This window comes from Balaenoptera ricei, chromosome 16 (assembly GCF_028023285.1).
Source record: "Balaenoptera ricei isolate mBalRic1 chromosome 16, mBalRic1.hap2, whole genome shotgun sequence".
NCBI classification, from domain to species: Eukaryota; Metazoa; Chordata; class Mammalia; order Artiodactyla; family Balaenopteridae; genus Balaenoptera; species Balaenoptera ricei.
In genome coordinates, this window is record NC_082654.1 from 17,313,456 (window position 1) to 17,337,120 (window position 23,665).

At 46.0% G+C, this 23,665-nt stretch overlaps 1 long non-coding RNA gene across 3 annotated transcripts in view; it reads right to left on the minus strand.

Moving 5' to 3' along the window:
- LOC132350335 (uncharacterized) overlaps window positions 1-20,213 on the minus strand; it is a 123,840-nt gene extending 103,627 nt beyond the window's left edge. For all 3 annotated transcript variants that reach the window (XR_009497896.1, XR_009497895.1, XR_009497897.1), the window contains exons 1-2: window positions 20,078-20,213; window positions 19,684-19,997 (exon numbers count right to left, since the gene is read on the minus strand). This is a non-coding gene — a long non-coding RNA (uncharacterized LOC132350335). The remainder of the gene's footprint in view (window positions 1-19,683; window positions 19,998-20,077) is intronic.
- Between the last annotated feature and the right edge of the window lie 3,452 nt (window positions 20,214-23,665).

A 23,665-nucleotide genomic window follows, 5' to 3' on the forward strand; every position in this document is an offset into this window, starting at 1 on the left:
GAAGAAATGGACAGATTCTTAGAAATGCACAAACTGCCGAGACTGAACCAGGAAGAAATAGAAAATATGAACAGACCAATCACAAGCACTGAAATTGAAACTGTGATTAAAAACCTTCCAACAAACAAAAGCCCAGGACCAGATGGCTTCACAGGTGAATTCTATAAAACATTTAGAGAAGAGCTAACACCTATCCTTCTCAAACTCTTCCAAAATATTGCAGAGGGAGGAACACTCCCAAACTCATTCTACGAGGCCACCATCACCCTGATACCAAAACCAGACAAAGATGTCACAAAGAAAGAAAACTACAGGCCAATATCACTGATGAACATAGATGCAAAAATCCTCAACAAAATACTCGCAAACAGAATCCAACAGCACATTAAAAGGATCATACACCATGATCAAGTGGGGTTTATCCCAGGAATGCAAGGATTCTTCAATATACGCAAATCAATCAATGTGATACACCATATTAACAAATTGAAGGAGAAAAACCATATGATCATCTCAATAGATGCAGAGAAAGCTTTCGACAAAATTCAACACCCATTTATGATAAAAGCCCTGCAGAAAGTAGGCATAGAGGGAACTTTCCTCAACATAATAAAGGCCATATATGACAAACCCACAGCCAACATTGTCCTCAATGGTGAAAAACTGAAACCATTTCCACTAAGATCAGGAACAAGACAAGGTTGCTCACTCTCACCACTATTATTCAACATAGTTTTGGAAGTGTTAGCCACAGCAATCAGAGAAGACAAAGAAATAAAAGGAATCCAAATCGGAAAAGAAGAAGTAAAGCTATCACTGTTTGCAGATGACATGATACTATATATAGAGAATCCTAAAGATGCTACCAGAAAACTCCTAGAGCTAATCAATGAATTTGGTAAAGTAGCAGGATACAAAATTAATGCACAGAAATTTCTTGCATTTCTATACACTAATGACGAAAAATCTGAAAGTGAAATTAAGAAAACACTCCCGTTTACCATTGCAACAAAAAGAATAAAATATCTAGGAATAAACCTACCTAAGGAGACAAAAGACCTGTATGCAGAAAATTATAAGACACTGATGAAAGAAATTAAAGATGATACAAATAGATGGAAAGATATACCATGTTCCTGGATTGGAAGAATCAACATTGTGAAAATGACTCTACTACCCAAAGCAATCTACAGATTCAATGCAATCCCTATCAAACTACCACTGGCATTTTTCACAGAACTAGAATAAAAAATTTCACAATTTGTATGGAAACACAAAAGACCCCGAATAGCCAAAGCAATCTTGAGAACGAAAAATGGAGCTGGGGGAATCAGGCTCCCTGACTTCAGACTATATTACAAAGCTACAGTAATCAAGACAGTTTGGTACTGGCACAAAAACAGAAATATAGATCAATGGAACAGGATAGAAAGCCCAGAGATAAACCCATGCACATATGGTCACCTTATCTTTGATAAAGGAGGCAAGCATATACAGTGGAGAAAAGACAGCCTCTTCAATAAGTGGTGCTGGGAAAATTGGACAGCTACATGTAAAAGTATGAAATTAGAACACTCCCTGACACCATGCACAAAACTAAACTCAAAATGGATTAAAGACCTAAGTGTAAGACCAGACACTATCAAACTCTTAGAGGAAAACATAGGCAGAACACTCTATGACATACATCACAGCAAGATTCTTTTTGACCCAGCTCCCAGAGAAATGGAAATAAGAACACAAATAAACAAATGGGACCTAATGAAACTTAAAAGTTTTTGCACAGCAAAGGAAACCATAAACAAGACCAAAAGACAACCATCAGAATGGGAGAAAATATTTGCAAATGAAGCAACTGACAAAGGATTAATCTCCAAGATTTACAAGCAGCTCATGCAGCTCAATAACAAAAAAACGAACAACCCAATCCAAAAATGGGCAGAAGACCTAAATAGACATTTCTCCAAAGAAGATATACAGATGGCCTACAGACACATGAAAGAATGCTCAACATCATTAATCATTAGAGAAATGCAAATCAAAACTACAATGAGATATCATCTCACACCGGTCAGAATGGCCATCATCAAAAAATCTAGAAACAATAAATGCTGGAGAGGGTGTGGAGGAAAGGGAACTCTCTTGCACTGTTGGTGGGAATGTAAATTGATACAGCCACTATGGAGAACAGTATGGAGGTTCCTTAAAAAACTACAAATAGAACTACCATACGATCCAGCAATCCCACTACTGGGCATATACCCTGAGAAAACCATAGTTCAAAAAGAGTCATGTACCAAAATGTTCATTGCAGCTCTATTTACAATAGCCAGGACATGGAAGCAACCTAAATGTCCATCGACAGATGAATGGATAAAGAAGATGTGGCACATATATACAATGGAATATTACTCAGCCATAAAAAGAAATGAAATGGAGGTATTTGTAATGAGGTGGATGGAGTTAGAGTCTGTCATACAGAGTGAAGTAAGTCAGAAAGAGAAAAACAAATACAGTATGCTAACACATATATACGGAATCTAAGGGGAAAAAAAAAGGCCATGAAGAACCTAGTGGCAAGACGGGAATAAAGACACAGACCTACTAGAGAATGGACTTGAGGATATGGGGAGGGGGTGGGGTGAGATGTGACAGGGTGAGAGAGTGTCATGGACATATATACACTACCAAATGTAAAATAGATAGCTAGTGGGAAGCAGCTGCATAGCACAGGGAGATCAGCTCGGTGCTTTGTGACCACCTAGAGGGGTGGGATGGGGAGGGTGGGAGGGAGGGAGATGCAAGAGGGAAGAGATATGGGAACATATTGTATATGTATAACTGATTAACTTTGTTATAAAGCAGAAGCTAACACACCATTGTAAGGCAATTATACTTCAATAAAGATGTTTAAAAAAAATAAAAAAATAAAAAAAAATAAAGAATGAGGCTGGCAGGGGTGGGGGGGCAGTTACATTTTTAAAAAGGTTGCCTACAGAGGAAGTAAAATTGGACTGGCATCATATTTCTCATCAGCACACTAGACACCAGGAGATGATGGAGAAATATCTTTGAAATTCTTTTAGTCATATCTTTTTATACCCAGCCAAACTATCATTGAAGGGTGAGTGGTGGAATAAAAACATTTTCAGACATACAAGGACTTGGAATTTTCACCTCTTACATTTCTTCTTTGAAGTTATTTGAAATTGTACTCTAACAAAACAAGACAATAAGCCAAGAAAGAGAAAAATATGGAATCCAGAAAAGAGTGGAACCAACCAAAAAGTGCAATAAATGGAAGTCCTAGGGTAACAGCTATGCCTTAATATTATAGAGCTGTAAGTTTATATTTATTAGGCTCATGGAGGATTCAGGAGGGGTAAACCTGAGAAAAGAATGAGGAAGGAAGAATTTGGAAGATGTTAAGGATGTGATTTTAAAAACAATTCAAGAGAAAGAGAAATGTCATTACATGGGACTGAGTGAACTGATGAGGATGAGTATAATTTTTGTGACTTTCTGTCTGAATTAAAAAAAAAAAATCCAACAAGGACTCAGAGGCAAAGAATATACAAATCAATTTTCACTGCAAAGTAAAGGAGTTGTCACAGTGGAGGATTACTGGACTGAATGTCAATATTATGACATAGTATGAGTGTGTTTCATGTTTGGTAATTGCAATCATTGTTGCTTTTGTTGTGGTCATCCATGTACAATGCTTGGTGTCAGTCTATTTATCTCTTGTAAAAATAAAATACAGTGTGTGTGTGTGAAAAAAAAAAAAAAAAAAAGAAATGTTTCAATATGAACACAAAATATACAACAGAAATATACACGGTGAAAAAATATTTTTAAAAATATACTCAATTTCACTAGCAATATTATTAAATTATTAATGTATCAATTTTGGCCAATCAGTTCAATAAAAATTAAACATTGATTACATCTGTGCAAACGAGAATGCAATTAAATGGCCACTCTCATATGTTACTAGTGTCTTTTTGAAAGGCAATTTGGCAATAATTATCAAACATCTAAAAATGGACATTTTGGCCCAAACAGCCACTCTGGAAATCTAGGATAAGGGAATGTTTGCATGTATGTCAGAAGTATTCACTATAATATTGTTTGTAATAGTAAAAATACAAAATGATAACTTAAGTGTCAATAAATAGGAAGTTGATGAATAGATAAATTATAGCACATCCACACTGGGGAGTACCATGCAGCCATTTAAAAAAATACACATACAGACATGAAAAATTCCAAGGACTATTGTTTAATGAAAAACAAACAGCTGAACGACATGGCTATACAAAAATAGGTTTATAGAAAACAAGTGTAGATATGTTTGTGTGTAGATAGATAGATATACAAATGAAGAGAAATGGTTTCTAGCGGTGGAGCAGGATTGAGAATAAGGAGAAGGTTACTGAGAAATTTAATACATTGCTATATATACTCTGACTAACTGAATCTTTTATAAGATAAAATATTTATGTTTAATTTTAAAATGAATAAGCGTCCCCAGATAAAGTCAATGCACTCTTATGCTACACACTGAAGAGAAGGGGTCTAAGACAAAGGAGGCAATTGTCCTCTATGATGTGGGTGTCCGCATAGTCTAATACTGAACGCTGAGCACCAAACACAGCTGACGGACATGCACAAATTGAATCAAATCCAGAAGATGATAATCAGGATGGTAAAAGATCTGGAATATCATAATAGCTGAGGATCAACATTTAAATAATGAGAATCGTTAGCCAGGGAAAAAAGAACATGATTTAAAAGGACATACTTTTCTTTTTAAAGATGACAGCTCTCTTGAAATATGAAATTTATCCTGTGTGGAATTGGACCAATGGGTAGAAGTTATAAAAAGAAAATTTTAAGTTCACTAGGAAAAAAAGAACTCTATTTTTAAAAAAATATACAGAGATACAAAAGCAGGATCCATTCTATTATCTAACAAATTGGTACAGGTTTTAAAATTAAAAGAATACCTAGATGATGAGAGTACCTAGAGAGTGGAAACAACCACTCTCATTTATGGCTATCTAAATGTCCTTCAGAAAGGCTGTCCCCAGTTTTGCTTTTTAAAGTATATAGTACATATCCATAGGATGTTTACATAATGATATAACTTCATTCATTCAGTGAATATGCATTGAGCACCTGCTACGTGCCAGGCATTGTGCTGGGCACTGGAATACTATATGCTGGGGACGGAACAAGACAGCTGCCAGGTCCCTGCCCTTAGGATGTTTGGAGGTCAACTTAGAGGCGTGGGATAGGGAGGGTGGGAGGGAGATGCAAGAGGGAGGGGATAGGGGATATATGTATACGTAGAGCTGATTCACTTTGTTATACAGCAGAAACTAACATAACATTGTAAAGCAATTATACTCCAATAAAGATGTTTAAAAAAAAAAAAAAGATGCTTGGAGGTCAAACATTGCTGATAGCCTGCCCTCTAAGCCACTGAGTCTGCCAACGCAAATTATACCCCTTGCCCAGATATCTTTGTTTTAATAAACAGCATTTTGCATCTTTTAGGGAGCAGGAAAGTAACCCACGTGAATTCCTATTTAAAAGATCATTTGATGCAGCCTTTGTCCAGAAGCAGGAACCCTCCGGACAGTGGAGGGCACCCTCCTCTGTCTCCACTTTCACGTTAACGACAGTTGTAAGGATTCCAAAGAATGGATGCGTTTTCAAAGAAAACTACGGGGAGTGTCCCCTGAGCCCAAGCTAAAGCAACTATAACAAAGGAAAACCTTCTCTTTTCTGGACCTTGCATCCCCTAAAGCCTCAAGAATGGCCTGAGCCCTCCCCTCTCCACTCACTCCTCCAGGTACTTTAAGTCCGCAGCCCACCCTCTGAGTCCTTTCTCTACACAAACACTCCTATCTCTTCTCCATCATGTAGCATGTTTCCAACTCTTCATCTCAAGTTTGCTTGTTCGAGAGTTCTTATCTCAAAGTAGACTTTATGGGTCTTTCCTAAAGTCCCTCTTCAACCTAATGTCCCTTTTAGCCACCCTCGCCCTAGATAATAAAGTTTGCTTCCAGTAAGTAAATACATAACAAGTTTTCTTGTTTGATTTTTTTTTTTTTTTTTTTTTGGCCAGGCAGCAAGGCATGCGGGATCTTAGTTCCCCAACCAGGGATGGAACCCATGCCGCCTGCGTGGAGTCTTAACCACTGGACCGCCAGGGAAGTCCCCATAACCAGTTTTCTTAACCTATGTGGAAAGTGCAACAGTGCCACCATGTTGGAGGGCTGATGCAGATGCGTGATGGGAATTGCCCAAAAAGCAAACCCATGGCCCTGGGTATCCCAGAGAAATTGAGACGGAATCATCTTCAGCTTTGGTCTGGGAGGTTCACATCAGTTGTGTGGGATATGTGTATGTGTTTCAAGAATGGTGGGAAGGGTGGGGTGCAGTTCAACCAGTGTTAGGGGTGCACTCTATTGAGTTAAGCACCACTTTCTCCCACTGGTCTACTTTGAACATGCGGTACCTTATTTTACGCCTTAGAACAGGAGGAGTTACTCATAAGGTAGGAACTGTCATCCTCATTTTATCAATATGATGAGGCACAGACAGTTTTGGCAAATTGCCCAAGGTCATCTAGCTGTAGAACCTGTATCTGAAGGCAGAGATGTCTGACTCCGAAGCCCAAGCCCTTAGCCAGGTTAAGCCAGTTGCTGGTCAACAGATTATGGCCAAGTGGGGACTCCAACCCTCCCAACTGCAGCTGCAGCTCCCAGTTCACAGCTCCATTCCCCCTGTGCCCACTACTCACCTGTCCCTACTTCTTCCTCACACACCCCAGCACTCTGCAATCTGTCAATCCGTAGCGGATCCTTAGGCTGGCAAACACTCATCCCGTGTTCAATAAAGTGCAGTCAGGGTTGGTGCACTTGCTTTTTTAATTATTGGTTAAGAACATGGGTTTGGGACTTCCCTGGTGGCACAGTGGTTAAGAATCCGCCTGCCAATGCAGGGGACACGGGTTCGAGCCCTGGTCCGGGAAGATCCCACATGCCGCGGAGCAACTAAGCCCGTGCGCCACAACTACTGAAGGCTGCGCTCTAGAGCCCGCGTGCCACAACTACTTAAGTCCGTGCGCCTAGAGCCCGTGCTCCACAGCAAGAGAAGCCACCGCAATGAGAAGCCTGCGCAGTGCAACAAAAAGCAGCCCCCGCTCGCCGCAACTAAGAAAGCCCGCGCATAGCAACAAAGACCCAACACAGACAAAAATAAATAAATAAATTTATTTTTAAAAAAAAGAACATGGGTTTGGGGATCAGACAGACCTGGGTTATATCCCTGAACTTCTCTAAGCCACCTTTCTTTATCTGGAACACATGCATCGTATCCTGACCTCTGGGGCTGGTTGTGTGGATTACACAACGCCTGCGAAGCACAGTGCCTGGCACCCCGGCCCCTAACAACATTAGCCTTTAAAATCGTTATTAGTATTAAAGGCTCACATGCGTGGTTCTTATTGCCGAGGACGGTGACAGCTGCTCAGTGTTCTCGCAGACCAGTCTCAGTGGGTCACTGTCTCTTCGGGCAAGAGCCATGGAACCCGCAGAGGCCACACCCATCACTTGACCCATCATTGTAACTCTCTCTGATTGGCCAGCAGTTTGCACTTCTCCAACGTCACAGATCTCTCTCAGCAACTCTCCATCGCTCCATGACGCAGGCAGCGCTGTCTCCACGTGGCACACAAGGCCCAGAGAAATAGAGAAACAGAAATTTGTCCAAGGATACGGGATGATTCTGAAAGAGCCAGAAGTGGAATGATCCCACCCTGGTTCCCTTCATCTCACATCCCTTGATAGTATGTCGTGCATATAACGCCCTTCATCAGGGACTCAGGAGGGAAGGCAGCTGCTTCACCCAGGGCTGATGAGACCTTCTCAGTGTAAACGGGACCCTCTGCGGGCTCTCCTCGGCAGCCCGGCCATCATCTCAGGGGGCCACACAGGCCAAGTCCATTGCCAGCCCGGCTCTGCCAAGAAACATGCAGCTCAGCTACACTTGACTCTCGAAATAAATACTTTAAGTCAGAACACATGAGTCAGCTTGGCCCGGAGCCATCGGTGGCACCAATAGCGTGGAGAAAGCTTTTGGAGCAGAGGAAACGCAGCAGGAGGCCCCTTGGAAGGGGCCGGGTCAGGCTTTTAGGACCTCCGGAGCACACTCCCTGGGTGGAGGCGAAGAGTTTGCCCGAGGAGACACATTTCAGGAGAGAGGGGGTCATGGTGCAGCTAAAGGACTACAGCCAAGGGCCAAAGAGCCAGTTCTTATCCCAGCTCTGCAGCTCTTGGCAAATCCCTCTGGCCCTGGGACTCAGTTTCCTGTAAAGCAAAGTTGTTTGAAGGTTTAAAGAGCCTAGTGAACTAACTGTAAAGGGTTGTCTGGTGGGTGGGGGATTACAGTAGCCTGGGATGTCCTCTGTTGCTATCATCAGGCAAAGAGGAGAATCAAAAGGGGACTGTTCAGGTGGCCAGGGCCTGAGGACTGGGACAGGAGAAGGCCATGGACAGAATCAGGACCTCTTCCTTCCTCATTTCCAAACAGAAGGCTCCTGAACATAAGCTTCCGATTTCTCCATCTGCTTTACCTTCTCCCTTCTTCCTTCCTTCCCTCCATCTCTCTCTTCTTTCTTCCTTCTTTCCTTCTTTGTGCTGCATGGATCCAATCATTGACAATTCCTCTCCATTCCTGAAACAAACTGTGCTTTCTCTATCTCATCGCAGGACCTTTACACCAGCTGTGCCCTGCTTGTCCTTCAGGCCTCAACCTAGATACCGCCTCCTCTGGGCTGGGAGAGGGGCCCCTCTACTGGGTTCTTCTAATGTCCTATGTCCATGATTGCCTCTCCTCAGGCTCTGAGCTCGCAGATCAGGGACCATTTCTTATCCATCAGCCTCCCTTCAAGCAGGGCCTTGGAAGATGTGCATTGAGTGAATGAATAAGTAAATATTTCTCAGGGACAAAGTGAAAGGATAGGGCCCAGTCCTCCATCTACGAGTCCAGTGCTCATTCATTCACTCATTCCTCCCTTCACTTATTCATTCATGCAACAAATACTTGTTGAACATCTTCAAAAGCCACGTACACAGTCAAGTGCTGGACATACAGTGGGGAAAAAGACAAAGTCCTCTGCTCTCAGGGAGTTTGCATTCTAGATAGAAAGGACAGGAAATACCAGACAATGAAAATAATAATCTGAGAAGGATGAGTCCTACACAGAAAATTAAAATAGGCTAAGGGGATAGAGCTTGACCTAGTAGATATTTTAGATTGGATAAATGGGGAAGAACTTTCGAGAGATGGGACTGAAAGAAAACAGCAAACAAAAAAAGAGCCCCTTGGGAGTGTCAGTAGGAAGAATATTCCAGGAGAAGGACAGCTTAAATGGGAGGTGAGAACAGAAGGAAGGTCAGTGGGATGGAATGCAATGGGTGAAGAGTGTGCTTGAGATAAGGCTGGGGAAGCAGGGAGGGGCTAGTTTGTGTGGCGCCTTGCAGATCGTGAAAAGGAGGTTCTATTTTAGTCAAGTGGAATGGGGTCCATTAGAGAGTTTTAAGCTGGGAGTGATGTGATATAATTCATGTTGTTAAAAGACTAGCCTGACCACCATGTAGAAATGGTTGGAAGGGCAGACAGGAGCAGAGGTGGAGAGACCAGATAGGAGGCTAGTGTGCTGGCCCCTGCAAGAGTAATGTTGGCTTGTGCTAAGATGGGCACGGTGACAATGGAGAGAAGTGGATGGATCCATGCTGCAAAGTAGAATTGATTGGACTTTCTCATGTTTAGAAAGTGCAATTGATAGTAAGTACGCATGGAATGGATATAGGGGTGGGATGGAAGGATGGGGACTCAAGGAAACTGGGTGGATGGGAGTGTCCTGTGCTATGAGGGGGAGAGGAGACTGGAGGAGGAGGACGCTTAGGATAGATGACCATGATTTGTTAGGCCCTGTTAATTTTCAGACGCCTATTAGATGTCTAAAGGAAAGTGTCACTTAGCAGTTGACCACACAAGACAAAAGTTCTGGGGAAAGATCAGGGTCGGAGATTTGGGGATCATCTGCTTTAGGTGACATTTAACATTATGGGTCTGGATAAGGTTACTCGAAGAGAGAGAGTGTTCAGGGCAAGGATGGAGCCTGGGCCTGAGCTCTGGGCACTCCAGCGTTGGAGGTCCACAAAAGAGAAGGAGCCAGCCAGCAAAGAGACCAAGAAGAGACAGCCAGAGAGGTAGGAGGAAAACCAAGGCAGTGTGGAGCCCAGAAGCCAAAGAAAGGGAGATTCAAGTTGTCTTTCTTTTGTAATCCTGCTTCCCTGCCACCCCCAATCTTCTTAATCCGCCCTGTGTCCTCCTGTAAAGGTGCCGTCCTGCCCCTCGCTCTCCCTTTCTCAGTGGTGCCACACCCACCCCACGGACCAGTGCTCCTGTGCCGTTTCTCCTGGTCTCCTTTGGCATCCTGGCACTAAATGACTAAATGACGTGGCCCTCGACAGGTCCTTGCCCCTCCACGGTTCCCCGTTCCTCCTTGGACGGGAAGAGGCTGAGGATGGTGATGCCTTGCTGACAGCCTCGCCAAGACAACATGACTTCAGGCTCCTCTGCGTGCCCACGCCAGGCTCTCCAAGTCTGGGCTTTGCTTTGGCGCGGCTCCGAGCTCTCTGCTTGGTGGCCTTTCCCCACAGATCATAGGGCCGCGGTCTCTGGAGACAGTCCCAGGCATTCAGGGGGCCTGCTAAACGCGTCACTCACAGGTGGGGCACGTCCAAGGGCCACGAAACAGCACTGGGAAAGAAGCCCAGAGGAGTGTCAGGCGAACATAACCCGGCCTTGGGCCCAGAGCTGCCATGTGGGTTGCCCATGACGTGTCCAGCCACTGGGGTGCTCTGCTCGCCAAAGGAGGGCACCCCCAGGGCTCCATTTGCATTTGCCCAGAGGGACGGATTTTTTCTCATTCGCGCAAAAGCACCCTATGAGCAGTGCCATGTGACCCCAATTTGGACGTGTCACCTGTACTCCTTGTTCCTGACACTCTGACTTCTCTGAGCTCGCTTGGTTTCTTTAGGCCCACAGCCTGAGGTCTATAGGCCTGCCACCATTAGCTCTAAGCCTACCATTTGCACTATTCAGGCACGTTGCCCAACGCCTGGCTGGCCTCCTGATGTTTGGGGTCCACCCCACATTTCTTTAGGTTTGCCGTCTGGATGATTTAAGCCTGTTGTGTCATATCTCTAGGCCCGCTGCCGGACTGCCCAAAGCCCTGGGGCTGCTGCTGAGTATCAGTGCTACCCGGGACACGAGCGCTGCTCTGAGGGGCTGCTGTCAGGAAGGGGAAGGAATGACCCCATCTCTGGCCTCCGAGGGTGACCACTGTGATTACGCCAAGGGCTCAGCCGGGCTTTGAAAGGAGCGTTTGTATGGTTTGTTTCCCTGTATGCTACCTCCAAGGCCAAATCCCCCAGAGACTGATCCATGTACCCGTTTTGCTTTTTTTTTTTTTTTTTTTTTTTTTTGGTAATCCATGCTTAATAGGGATGCCTCCAGCCGGGGGCTCAGTGTTGGCAGGGCAAGCAGACAGGAATGGCCAGCAGCAGGGGTGGAAGCGGGCCAAGAAAAACCCCCAGGCCTCAGGTGGTGGCAGGAGGGCTGTTCAGATGCCCTGCCCACCAGAGCCTGGCCTCTGAGCTCCCGGGGACCCGCTTGGCCTAGTGCCAGCAGCTGCTGCCTGGTCCCTGCAGAGAACCAGGGAGACAAAACAGAGCCCGGTTTCAAGAGAGACACAAAGTGGCCTCTTCACAGAGCCCTGCAGCAATCTGGACCAATACAGACTGATGCTCTCACACAGGGAGGGGGCCTCGAGAAGCGTAATGTACAATAGCCATCACGTGCAAAAATGTTGTGCTTGGGGCTTCCCTGGTGGCGCAGTGGTTAGGAATCCGCCTGCCAATGCAGGGGACACGGGTTCGAGCCCTGGTCTGGGAGGATCCCACATGCCGCGGAACAACTAAGCCCATGCGCCACAACTACTGAGCCTGCGCTCTAGAGCCCGCCAGCCACAACTCCTGAAGTCCAGGTGCCTAGAGTCCGTGCTCTGCAACAAGAGAAGCCACCACAATGAGAAGCCCGCGCACCGCAGCGAGGAGTGGCCCCTGCTCGCCGCGACTAGAGAAAGCCTGTGCACAGCAACAAAGACCCAACACAGCCAAAAATAAATAAATTAATTAATTAAATAAATTTTTAAAATTAAAAAATAAAAAGAAAGAATGTTGCACTTGGACAGAATAATAAATAAACTCTCATTCAGCACCCCCCCACCCCCTACCTGCCAGGCACTGTGCTAAGTGCTTTACACGGACCGTGTCAAATAACGTGCACAAGAATACCATGAAGGCCCCCTTGGTCTCCATCTTACAGATTACAAACCAAGGTTCACACACCTATTCGAATGGCTAACGTTTAAAAAACTAACAATATCAAGCCCTGGTGAGGATGCAGAACTGCGATCCTCATACGTCACCGGTGGGAAGGCAAAGTGGTACAGCCACTGTGGAAAACAACTTGGTGGTTTCCTATAAAGTTAAACATACACAAACCATATGACCCAGCAAACCGACTCCTAGCTATTTATCCAAGTGAAACTAAATCTGTATGTAAATGTTTATAGCAGCTTTATTCGCAATCACCAAAACTGGAAGCAACCCAAGCGTCCTTCAACAGAGGAATGGATAAAATAAACTAGTTCTTCAATACCACAGAATATTACTCAGCAATAAAAAGAAACACACTGTTAATACAGGGAAAATATGGATGAATCTCAAATGCATTATTCTAAGTGAAAGAAAACTGGAATCAAATGGTTACATACTGTATGACTCCATTTATATGACATTCTCCCAAAGGAAAAACTATAGGGACAGAAAACAGATCAGTGGCTGCCAGGGGCTGGGGGAGGGTGGAGGGGACTGAATATAAAGGGGCATGGGTGAATTTTTGGAGGGTTTTGAAAATGTTCTCTATATATCTTGATTGTGGTGGTGGATCCACCGTTGTGTATGTCTGTCAATACCAGCAGAACTGCACACTCAAAAGGGTATTACTAGATGCAAATTAAACCTTGATTTTTTTTTAATGGAAAACATCAGAAGTTCAAGGAGATCAAGTAACTTGCCCAAAGGCAACCAGCCAGGAAGTGCCACAGTCGAGATTCAATACCAGCTTTTTCACCACTAAGCTGGAGATCATCTGGTCCAAGCCTCCTTCATTTAGAGACCTGGACGTCCCAGGATATTTAGAGAACAGTAGGTTCTGGGGAGACAGATTTTAAAAAAAAAAAAAATTAACTGAAGGGTAATCTACAAATCATTTTTTTCAACCCCCTTGCTACAAATGTTTTTCAGTTATCTGAAAATATTATCATATCTTAGTACACAGGTCACTAACTCTGTTATGCTTGACAATTGTGCAGAGCTGCAGCCCCACAGTTGGAGGACCTGGTCATGTTCCTTTCTCTGTCACTATTTGCTGTGTCAGCTTGGGTATGTCATTCACTCCTTCCAGACCCCAGTTTCCTTATCCATGAGAAGTGGACAATTTCACCCACCTCTAGATGAAAATGGGGAGATTAAAAGAGAATCACAGAACCTAGAGTTTTAGATCTTCATGATCTAATTCAACTGCTTTCTTTTATCTCGGGGGATTGATTCATTCCGCCAGTGATGATAATAATTGTCAACACTTCTACGTGTGTGTCAACACACCTACGATGTGCTACACAATTTACAGACATCTAAGCTTGCTCCCAAGCCTTGAGGTGGTACTATCTCATTAATAACAACAGGAAAATAAGGCACTTAGAAATGAAGTCATTTACCAGGATCCCACAGGAGAGCCAGGATTGAACCCAGGTACCCCCATCTCAACTTTCCGCTGCCGTCTGGAGAGTAAGGATTACTAGCTGCACCTCCTGTCCGTTGTGTAAGCAGTAACCTCTATGGAGCTTTCCTCAAAGGGACTTTGGCTACCCCAAAGGATTTTTCTCCAGTGTGGAAGAGCCAGCTAAGCCACAGAGGTCCTCTGTCCTCCTGTTGGACACCTGACCTGTCCCCCATTCCACCAAGCAAGGGTGCCGGAGGACAGCGGAGAGTGGCAGAGGGTCATCTGGCCCTGGGCAGGAGTTAAGACGGGGAAGAAGAGAGAAGCCACTTTTCTGGGAGAACGAGCAAGTGTCAAGCTCTAACTCAATCCAGGACGTTTCGTTCGGGCTCATTGTTCCTCATTATCAGAGCTAACTATGTTCAGGCGAAGGGCAAACATGTTCCTAAATTTATGTCTCTGTGTGCGACCACGACAATGCGTGTTTTGTGTGCTTCTCCCTGAAAAACTCCTCTTGTGACACGGGCGACCCAGCTTGGACTTGGTCTTTCATGTGCGTTACCCACTCCGACTGGCGCCCGCTGGCAGATTTTTCTTAAAGTCTAAAATGAGGGGCTAACCTTCTCTTCTCGGCTTTTTCTTCCCTGCTACCTATAATCTTGATTTGACTCACACAAAAGTTGCTCAGTGGGAGACCCACTCAAGAAGGCTTTGACAGGGAACAATGCACGGGCACCTCTACAGAGGCCGGCCCGCCGCGTCGAGAGAGGGTAAAGGGATTAAAGTTTAAAGATGTCATGTATGTTAACCGATCCGTATTGGTTTTATGTATTTTGTCAAAGAGACAGCAGCAGTGAAGTTGGGCCTGGGAGGGCGAAGGGGGTGCTGGGGAGGGAGAGGTGGCTCCCAGGAACTTTGGCCAAAGGCCTCAGCAGAGATAACGAGCCCAAGAAGCTGGAGTGTTTGAAAGGTAATAATAACAATAATAAAGAAGAAAGGGCTGAGAGGAGATTGTCGTGGGATTGTTGTGTGTGTCAGCTTTGTCCTTCCACAATGGCCCAGGGCCAAGAGCCAGGCAGGCGTTGGGGCAGCAGAGGGGCTCCTGCTGAAAGCGGATGCCGCTTTTTCAGCCCGGTGGCTTTCTTCCCGGATAATGCTCTGGTGGGCGCCCCTGGAGCAGCTGGAGCCCGGGGGAGCCCTGGGCGAGGCGGGGGAGCCCTGGGCGAGGCGGGGCAGCCCTCTGAAAGGAACGGCTCCCCGCCGCCCAGCTCTCCAGCCAGGTCCAGCACAGGGCCTGGGAGCAAAGGGGGTCCCAAGCCTGCAGGGGGCCTCGGCCCTGACCTGGCTTCTTGTTTTGGGGGGGATGTACCCATAGCACCCCGCTGCCCTGACAGTAAGTCAAGAGAATAGGTTTGGCCTCTGGAATTTCTCTTCAATATCCCTGAAGGAAACCGGAATTCCCCACACTGATTTCTTTGGACTTACGAGCACTTTTCCTTTCACAGGAACGTCCCTTTGTGAGAGCTGGTAGAATTTTCTCAAGTATCGAATAGGCTGAAAATTGGGTATCTTTCAATCCTCTTTCTGAAGCAGTCCAGTCTCAGACAGGACAAATCCAGCTTCCTTGGAGGAGATGGCGCATGACAAAGGATACTTTCGTAAGTTGGCAACTTCCCATTTTGCTCAGAACTCTAAGGGCTGACAACAGGGCAGCCATCCTGGCTGGGCCTGCAGTGTGGATGCTTCAGAGACCAGCCAGGGGAAGGCTTCAGAGCTGGTCTGAAGAACTTTCCACGGGCTTCTATTGGCCATGGGGTGGAGGCAGTAGTATGCTGGATCCAGCACACACTGGCTTGGGAGACCTGATTTCCAGTAATTTTGCAAGCCAGTCCCCCCCCCCCCCCCCCGCTTAAACAACACAGATGTATTTTTTTTCACAGTTCTGGAGGCTGGAAGTCCAAGGTCAAGACGCCAGAAGGGTTGGTTTCTCCTGAGGCTTCTCTTCTTAGCTTGTACACTTCACACGTTTGTCCCTCTGTGTGCCAAGAGCCAGTTTTTTAAAATTAAGTTGTATAAACTTAGAACCAGATAAATTATATTAACAGCAAAGCTGATAAACACTCAGAGCATCACTTATTTTACCATTATCTATGCTCTTGTGGTGATGTATATCTACTGTATCTATATGATGGGAATATTGTATAATGGTATGCTTCTGGGCATCTGTTTCTAACTCCATATGTAATGGTGTCACATGGATAGATTAAAATTGGCCATGGTAGAGTAATTACACCACAGAAATTGGCAAATGCTACAAATCAGGGCTTTTCCCCCCTGAAGCATTAGTTAAACATTTGCCAGTACACTGGTTGCAGGGTGGTCTGGCCCAGCCCCTCGGTCACTAGACCCAGTCACTTTTCCTCTGAAACAAGTGGGAGAAGAGATGGAGTGGTGCATGGCTTTGAAGACAAACTGTATGAAAGCATGAGTGCTTCTGAGCTTCTTGACCCCATATTCATGCATTCATTCATCCATCCCCTCTTTTCTGCCTCTCACTCAAAAAAAATATATTGCATTAGGAAAATAAATCATTTTCAATTCCAAGACCTTTTATGAACAATCTTTTCCAATGTCTGCCCCAGAGAACACAGGGCAACAGGAGCAGTAATAATAACCAGTGGTCATGGAACAGACCCCAAGCGTCAAACGTCGACCCGAGCACTTCTCATCTGAGCCTCCCAGAAATAGGCAGCGTCTTAGTTCCACATTATGGCTGAGGAAACAAGGCTTGGAGAAGTTCCTTAACTTGGCCAACAGGCTCAGCCAGGAAACCACACCACCGGGGGTTCACACCCAGCCAGGCTGACTCCAGAGTTCTCCCTCTTAACCACTCTGCTCAACTGGTTCCCAGGAAGTATCCTTTTTGACCCAAAGGACACAAACCCAGCTGGCTCCCCACGACCCAAGTCTGGTCAATGGAAAACAGGAAAATGGCAGGAGAGGAGGGTAGGGGCTGAGGACAAGGAGGCCCGAAATGGGGTGAAAACCAGTGTGCAGGGGACACGGCTGTTGCCCCTCTGCCTCGCTTTGGGCACTCGTTCGGCCCTCGAGGCCCAGGAGTTTACAGGGCTGCACACTCCCTGCAGGGTGCAGCTCGCTCAGGCCCGTTCTACAACGTCCCTCCTCCCCGACACACTGGGCCCAACGCTCGCGTGGAATTGTTTCAGGTCTTAAGGGGCAGCAGCAGGAGGCTGAGACCCTGGGCACTGGACGTGCACATCTCTCTCCCCCTGCCCGCGGCCCCCAAACAGGAGGGCATCACAGGCAGGTCCCCAACAACCTGGTGGGGATATACCACAGTCTTTTTTTTTTTTCTCAACCGGCCTCACCATCTACAAGGCACTTTCCAAGTCAATTTCTTATTTGCTCTTCATGATCCTGTGAGGCCAGCCCGTTTAACGAGGATACCTTTTGCGGAAAGGGAAGTTAATACAAATGCATCTGGGGTTGGGCCTGGGCCACTCAGCCCAGCTGGTCTGAAGCACAGCCTCTGGACTCGCGGTCCAGTGCTCATTTTACTGCAGCATCCACGTGCACTACCCTCCCCACCCCCAGTCCCCTGCAGGAGGCCTAGTTTCTTAGAAGCAGATGAAATCAATTGGTCCCTGGAAATGTGTCAACGGCTGAGACCAGAAGACAAATGCTAGGAGGAAAGAAATACTTGAGATTCCTGTTAAGGAACAATGTTGGGTTTGACCTGAATAACACCAGAGAAAAAGGAGGAAATAATAATGTCAGACATTACATAATCCGTGGAGACACAGATGGAAGCTGGAGCTGGAAGGAACACAGCGGGGGAGATTTCAAAGGGGTCACCTTTCCCCACGGAAAGGATGAGGGGGTGGGCAGGGTCACTGACATACACTGAGCTGTTGCCATCTACTAGGCAGTGGCAGTAGATCCTTGCCATGACAAGCCTGTGGCCTAAGGATTATTACCTCCAGTCTACGGATGGGGATACTGAGATAATGAGGGTGATTTCATCCTCCCAAAGCAGCACTGAGATGCCCAAGGGCTCTTCCTCAAATGGGGAGCGGGCTGAGGGATTCAGTATGGTGTTTAAAGGCAAAGACTTTGATAGCCAAAAAGTGGAAACAACCCCGAAGCCCACTAACTGGTGAATGGATAAACAAAATGCAGCAAGTCCATACCATGAAATACTACACACGATCAAGAGGCAAGCACAAGGATGGACCTCAACAACATTATGCTGGGACTTTCCTGGCGGTCCAGCGGTTAAGACTCCACGCTTCCAATGCAGGGGATGCGGGTTTGATCCCTGGTCAGGGAACTAAGATTCCACATGCCATGTAGCAAGGCCAAACAAACAAACAAACAAAAAACCCCTAATATTACGCTAAATCTTACATTCTCCGCCGGATGATATAAACCCTAAAATAAAAGGTGAAAGTTGGGGGCAAAAAATTCTTAGCTATTACAATAGTTTGTGGCTTTCCAAAGTTCAACCCTACCTCACAAAATCCTTAGTACTTAATTTCTGTCTTTAGGGAGAATTTTAATTAAATATAATTTTTCCCCTTGGCGAAGGTGTGGATGATAATGAAAGAAAGATTGAGAAGCACTGTGCTGAATAAAAGAAGCCAGACACAGAAGACTATATAATGTATGACTCCATGTATAGGAAATGTGAAGAAAAGGCAAATGTACACAGAGAGAAAGTAGATGAGCAGTTGCCCGGGGCTGGGCGTGGGAACAGGGTGTGACTGCAAATGAGCAGGAGGGACCTTTCTGGGGTGATGGAAATGTTCTAAAATTGAATTGTGGTGACGGTTGCACAACTCTGTAAATTTCCTCAAAGTCATTGAGTTGTACACTTAAAACAAGTGAGTTTTCTGGTATTTAAATTATACTTCAATAAAGCTATTTAAAAAAAAAAAAAAAAGGAAGAACACAGGCTCAGGGATCCGCCTGAGAGGCCTGGCTCCAGTCTGGTTCCCTCACTCGCATGGCCCAGGCAGGTCCCTCTGGGCCTCAGTGTACTCATCTGTGAAATGGAGCTGCTAAGAGAGCTTTGGGAGGCTGTGGGGATGCAATGAGTCAGGCACCGAGAGTGAGACAGAGGTAGAAAAACTCCTCAACTTTCAGGCCTCAGATGACACAGCACCTCCCTGAGGGGCCCTCCTACATGCTTGGAGGCTCTTACCCAGCATGTCACCGGGTTTATTTCCCTTCGGCACTTACTGAAATTTCAAGGGGCCCTTTTGTTTACTTGGTTATTGTGTGTCTCCCCACCCTCCTCTGGAATGTTAGCTCTGGGCGGGCAGGGAACTAATCTACACCATCCCTGTTAGAAGGACACCCCGCACTGGCACAAAGCAGAGATGTAAAAATGTTAGCTATGGTTATTATTACTGGTAGAATGCCAAATGAACACAGGCATGTGAGCTAAGTTTGTTCATCCAGAAGTCACAAATTTCTGGAGCTGCCTTTCCTTCACAAAGACTTCTATGTCAGGTGTGTGGAGGAGCGAACAATTCCTGAAAAAAAAAATTGCTTTAATGACATTGCTTCATTGGCCCTGCCTGCCTGCTGTAGTGATTCCTACCCTGGGGGCCACCGGGGCTCATTAACTACTGAAAACATACGCAGCCTGTTGTTTGTAATCAAGCATATACATTTGTGCATGTGTGTGTGTACTGGGTGGGGGGGAGGGTGATGGACATTCGCACTCACCAGAATTTCAAAAGGGTTCACGATGAAAATAAAGGCATGATTCTCCGATCCTCCAGGTAAAATGAAGATGAAGACTCCTAAGTACGGAGGCCGTGCCCCCTTCTCTGTCTCTCTCTGTCTCTGTCTCTCTGTCTCTCTCTCTGGATTTCAAGTACTACACACACACCATCCAAGCTCCAACCCTAATGGACAACTTGCGTCTGGGCAGTGACGAGGAATCTTCTCGAAGCTGAAAACAGACCAGCTGAGATAGGAGCCCGGCGAGATGGGAAACAGGAAGACTGGAGACCTCAGGGCTCACACAACATCTGTTCCTGTTATAGCAAATTGTGAAATTAGAACCTGGGCTGGGCACGCATAAAGAAAGCCGCAAAGAGAGAAAAGGAGACCAAACCTCGCTTCGCTTCCGGCAGCCGGCGACGCCATCCACCTGGAGCTCATGCGCAGGCGCAGGGCACGGAGACGGGGGCGGGGCTGGCCCGGGGGCACCTGCCCCCTGGGCTCTGTAGGTTGCGCGCTGAGGCTGTGTGATCAACAGGCTTCTATGGGTGATTTTCCAGGTGTGTGTGTGCGTGCGTGTGTGTGTGCGCGCGCGGTGGTGCGATTGCACTAGAGAGAGGAGAGAGAAAAATTAGCTCTCTACCATGAACAGAACATACTTCACCATCCACTCTTAAAACAGGGTGTCAGACAGCCAGGGGCCCAGGAAACCAGCTCCTATTCTCTGAATATTATGGCCCTTAACGAATAAAAACAAGAAGGGAGAGGCCGGAGGAACGGGCTCATTACACCTACCAAGCGACAAATCACTTGGAAAACATAAATACGTTTTCAAGGACACTCCTCCACTAACGAAGCTAAAGTGTTTTTCTTTTAAACCCCAGCAAGAAAATCCAGGGGATGAAACAAACTTCGCTTATTTTAGTTTCTACTCAATTACCTGTTAATGGAAAAAATCTGGCACCAAGTGTAATGAGGCAGGCATGAGCTCACTGGCGCGGGGGTCTGCACAGTCAGGAAGGCTGCAACAAGCCTAGCATTTATCTGCCTCTCTGTAACCCTTTTCAAACTCGCTGTCAGGGAGCCCACGCCGAGCGGGCAGAAGAGGAAGGGCTTGGAACCTGCTGCCGGCCTCCGAGGCCCTCTGGGAAAAAGAAAATTGTTGTTGGCAAGTCTGCCTGGCTCCAGAAATTGATCCAGTGCCCCCCACTTGTCCGAGCAGCAGCAGACAGAGCTAAGAATTTTGTTATAATTAAATAGAGTGCTGATTGGTTGCTAGAGGTGGTCTTGAAACTGGTGTTTAAAAGCAGAGGAGAACAAGGGTTACTATTCATAGGAAAAGCCCAGAGTCTTAAAAATCCATCTGTTTCATTCCCAAATTTAGGCCAAAAAAACGCTCACTTGCTGTCTTTAAAAATACCACCTGCTTTGCAATGTTGTATAATGTGCCATTATATAAGGTGGAGGCGGAGCGGAGGGGGCTGGGCAGGAGGATGCGGCTCGGTGGCCCAGCCCCTTCCTGGGGAGAACAGAGGCTGTCTGCAGAGGCCAGGCTCTCTGCCCCCAAGGCCGAGCCCTTCTCCTCAGATGCCCAACAACCAGCCTTGAGGCACCCGAGAGACTTCCCAGTATCACCTCAGTGAGTTGCATTCGGGAACCCTCAAATGCTGGGCCCTGGTAACTACAGACATCCATCCAGCACCCACCTGGCCTCCAGGATCGACCATCGGGGGGTTGCACTCAGGGTCCGATTGGACTCACCTCATTGCTCACCACAGCTGGTGGTACAAGGTGAGGTCACAGCTCCTGGAACCAAGAGAAAGAGAACATCCAGGTCCTGAGCCCTGGAGTCAGGGCCACTTAGTACCTCCCCACGACACACCACCCTAACCCTAGGGCATGGCAGCCACAGGACATAGGGTTCCCCATGGGGTAGCCCCGTTTCTCCCAAGTGGACAGCTGTCCCAGTCCAGCTTAGTCCTAACAGCTTTTCCAAAACCTCAGAGAAATGTCAGGACTCAGTTTCTCTTTAAGATTCTCATTCGTAGGGTAATTGAAGAGAATCGGCTAATTTTAACTCCAGCTCTGCCACTTTTCGGCTGACTGATGCTGAATGTGTTGCTTAGCTCCTTCTTATGACAATGGAAGTAGGAAGACTCCCATCCTAGTATCTGGGTGAAGAACAAATAAAATAACGCGTGCCGTGCGAGATGCCCGGGAGCCTAGTGTGGTGCCTGGCATGTCAGAGGCGTCCGCTGACAGGTGGCTTCTGTACTCCTGTGAGCTGCACACTCCAGCCCTCCATCGCACTGGAGTCCTCAAACTTGGACACCGACCCAAGATTGGGAACAAGTCGTGGAGCTGGCAGTAGGATGCAAATTCCCCATCCTCAAAGCCAGTCAGTAGAGGATTCAAAGCTGGGGTAGTTACTGGAAAGATCCCTGGTCTAGAGTGCAAGGAATCGTGGCATCTAGCCTAGAACCTGCCAGGACCCAGTTGTGCGGCTTCAAGCAAGACATGCTAGGGTCCCCTTCCCTGGGCTACACTTTCCTCTGGTCCTTCTTCCCAGCTCTTGGAGAGGAGACAGTCTGACTCTGTTTAGAGCAGCTGCTCTTGCCTTACAAAGCCCTCCTGGAATTCCTACCTGGAAGGTTAGTACTTATATGTCTCCACACCTCCCTCTTGGGAATTCTGATGTCCTGGGTAGGGGTGGGGGCCTAAACAGGGCCCCCCCACACACCCTGACACCAAGGGTGGGCTCCAATTTCATAACAAGCCCATGATTTCCCATTTCCACCCTCCGCCTCAACCCTTGCACCCTGAAAAGCAAATACAGACACCAGAGTGGTTTCTAGCAGGGTATTATCTGAAAAGTTATTAATAGGAACTTAATGCTTTACTATATTATTTATCCTTAGAGGCCATTCCAGTAGCCCCACTCCGTCCGCATCTTTCACTGTGAATTTCCTTCCACACTTGGTCTCATAAAGCTAACAGGGATGTGGGTGAGTGGGCAGTGCATAGCTTGTTTTGTTATAAGTAGTAACCACCACTACCTTGAGAACCTGGAGGAAGTTAACATCGCTTAACCTGAATTCTTCATAATTCCATAAACCAAATGAATAGGGGGCATTAAATTTTTTTTCAAAAGGCTTGGTTTATGACTTTTGGCTGTGGTGACTCGCTCCTCAGGCCCTAGGCTGTAGACCACATGGCAATCATAGCTACAGTCTTTTAATACCTGCTCCATGCAAGACAAACAACTGAGAGGGCTTTTGTCCCCCTCACCTACCCAATATCATTCCCAGCATTTCAGTGGAATGGAGCATATATCATCTATGAGGAAAGTCCAGAGGGATCTTGAGGGCTTTGGATGAAAACTACCCATTGTATGAAAACCACCATTTATTTATCCATTCTACTATTGATGAACAATGTGGATGTGTCCAGTTTGGAGCCATTATGAATGAAGCTGCTATGATCATCTACTAAGGTAAACTTATGCTATTGGGATATCCCTTTTTTGTGAATTATCTAGTCTCATTTTCATTTAGTTTGGGGTTTTGCCCTCTTTCAACTGATTAAGCTATCTTTTCTTTTGATTTTTAGGAACTTTTTAATTCCTGGATATCAGTCCTTCATCAAATAAATGTGTTACAAATATTATCTCCTACCTGTGGCTTGCCTTTTCACCCTTTGAGTTTGTGAGAAACGTTCTCAACAAACTAAGACTAAAAAGTAATCTTCTTAATTTGATAACATGTATCTACAAAAACAGCTGACACTATACATACTCAATGGTGAAATCGTGAATGTTTTTCCCTGAGTTCAGAAAAAAGGCAAAGAAGTCCAATATCACCACTCCTATTCAACGTTCTATTGGAGGCTCTTGCCAGCACAATAAAGGGAAAAAAAGAAGGCAGAAGAGGGAGTATAAAGATTGGAAGGGAAGGAAAAGGGAAGAAATGACATTATCAGTATT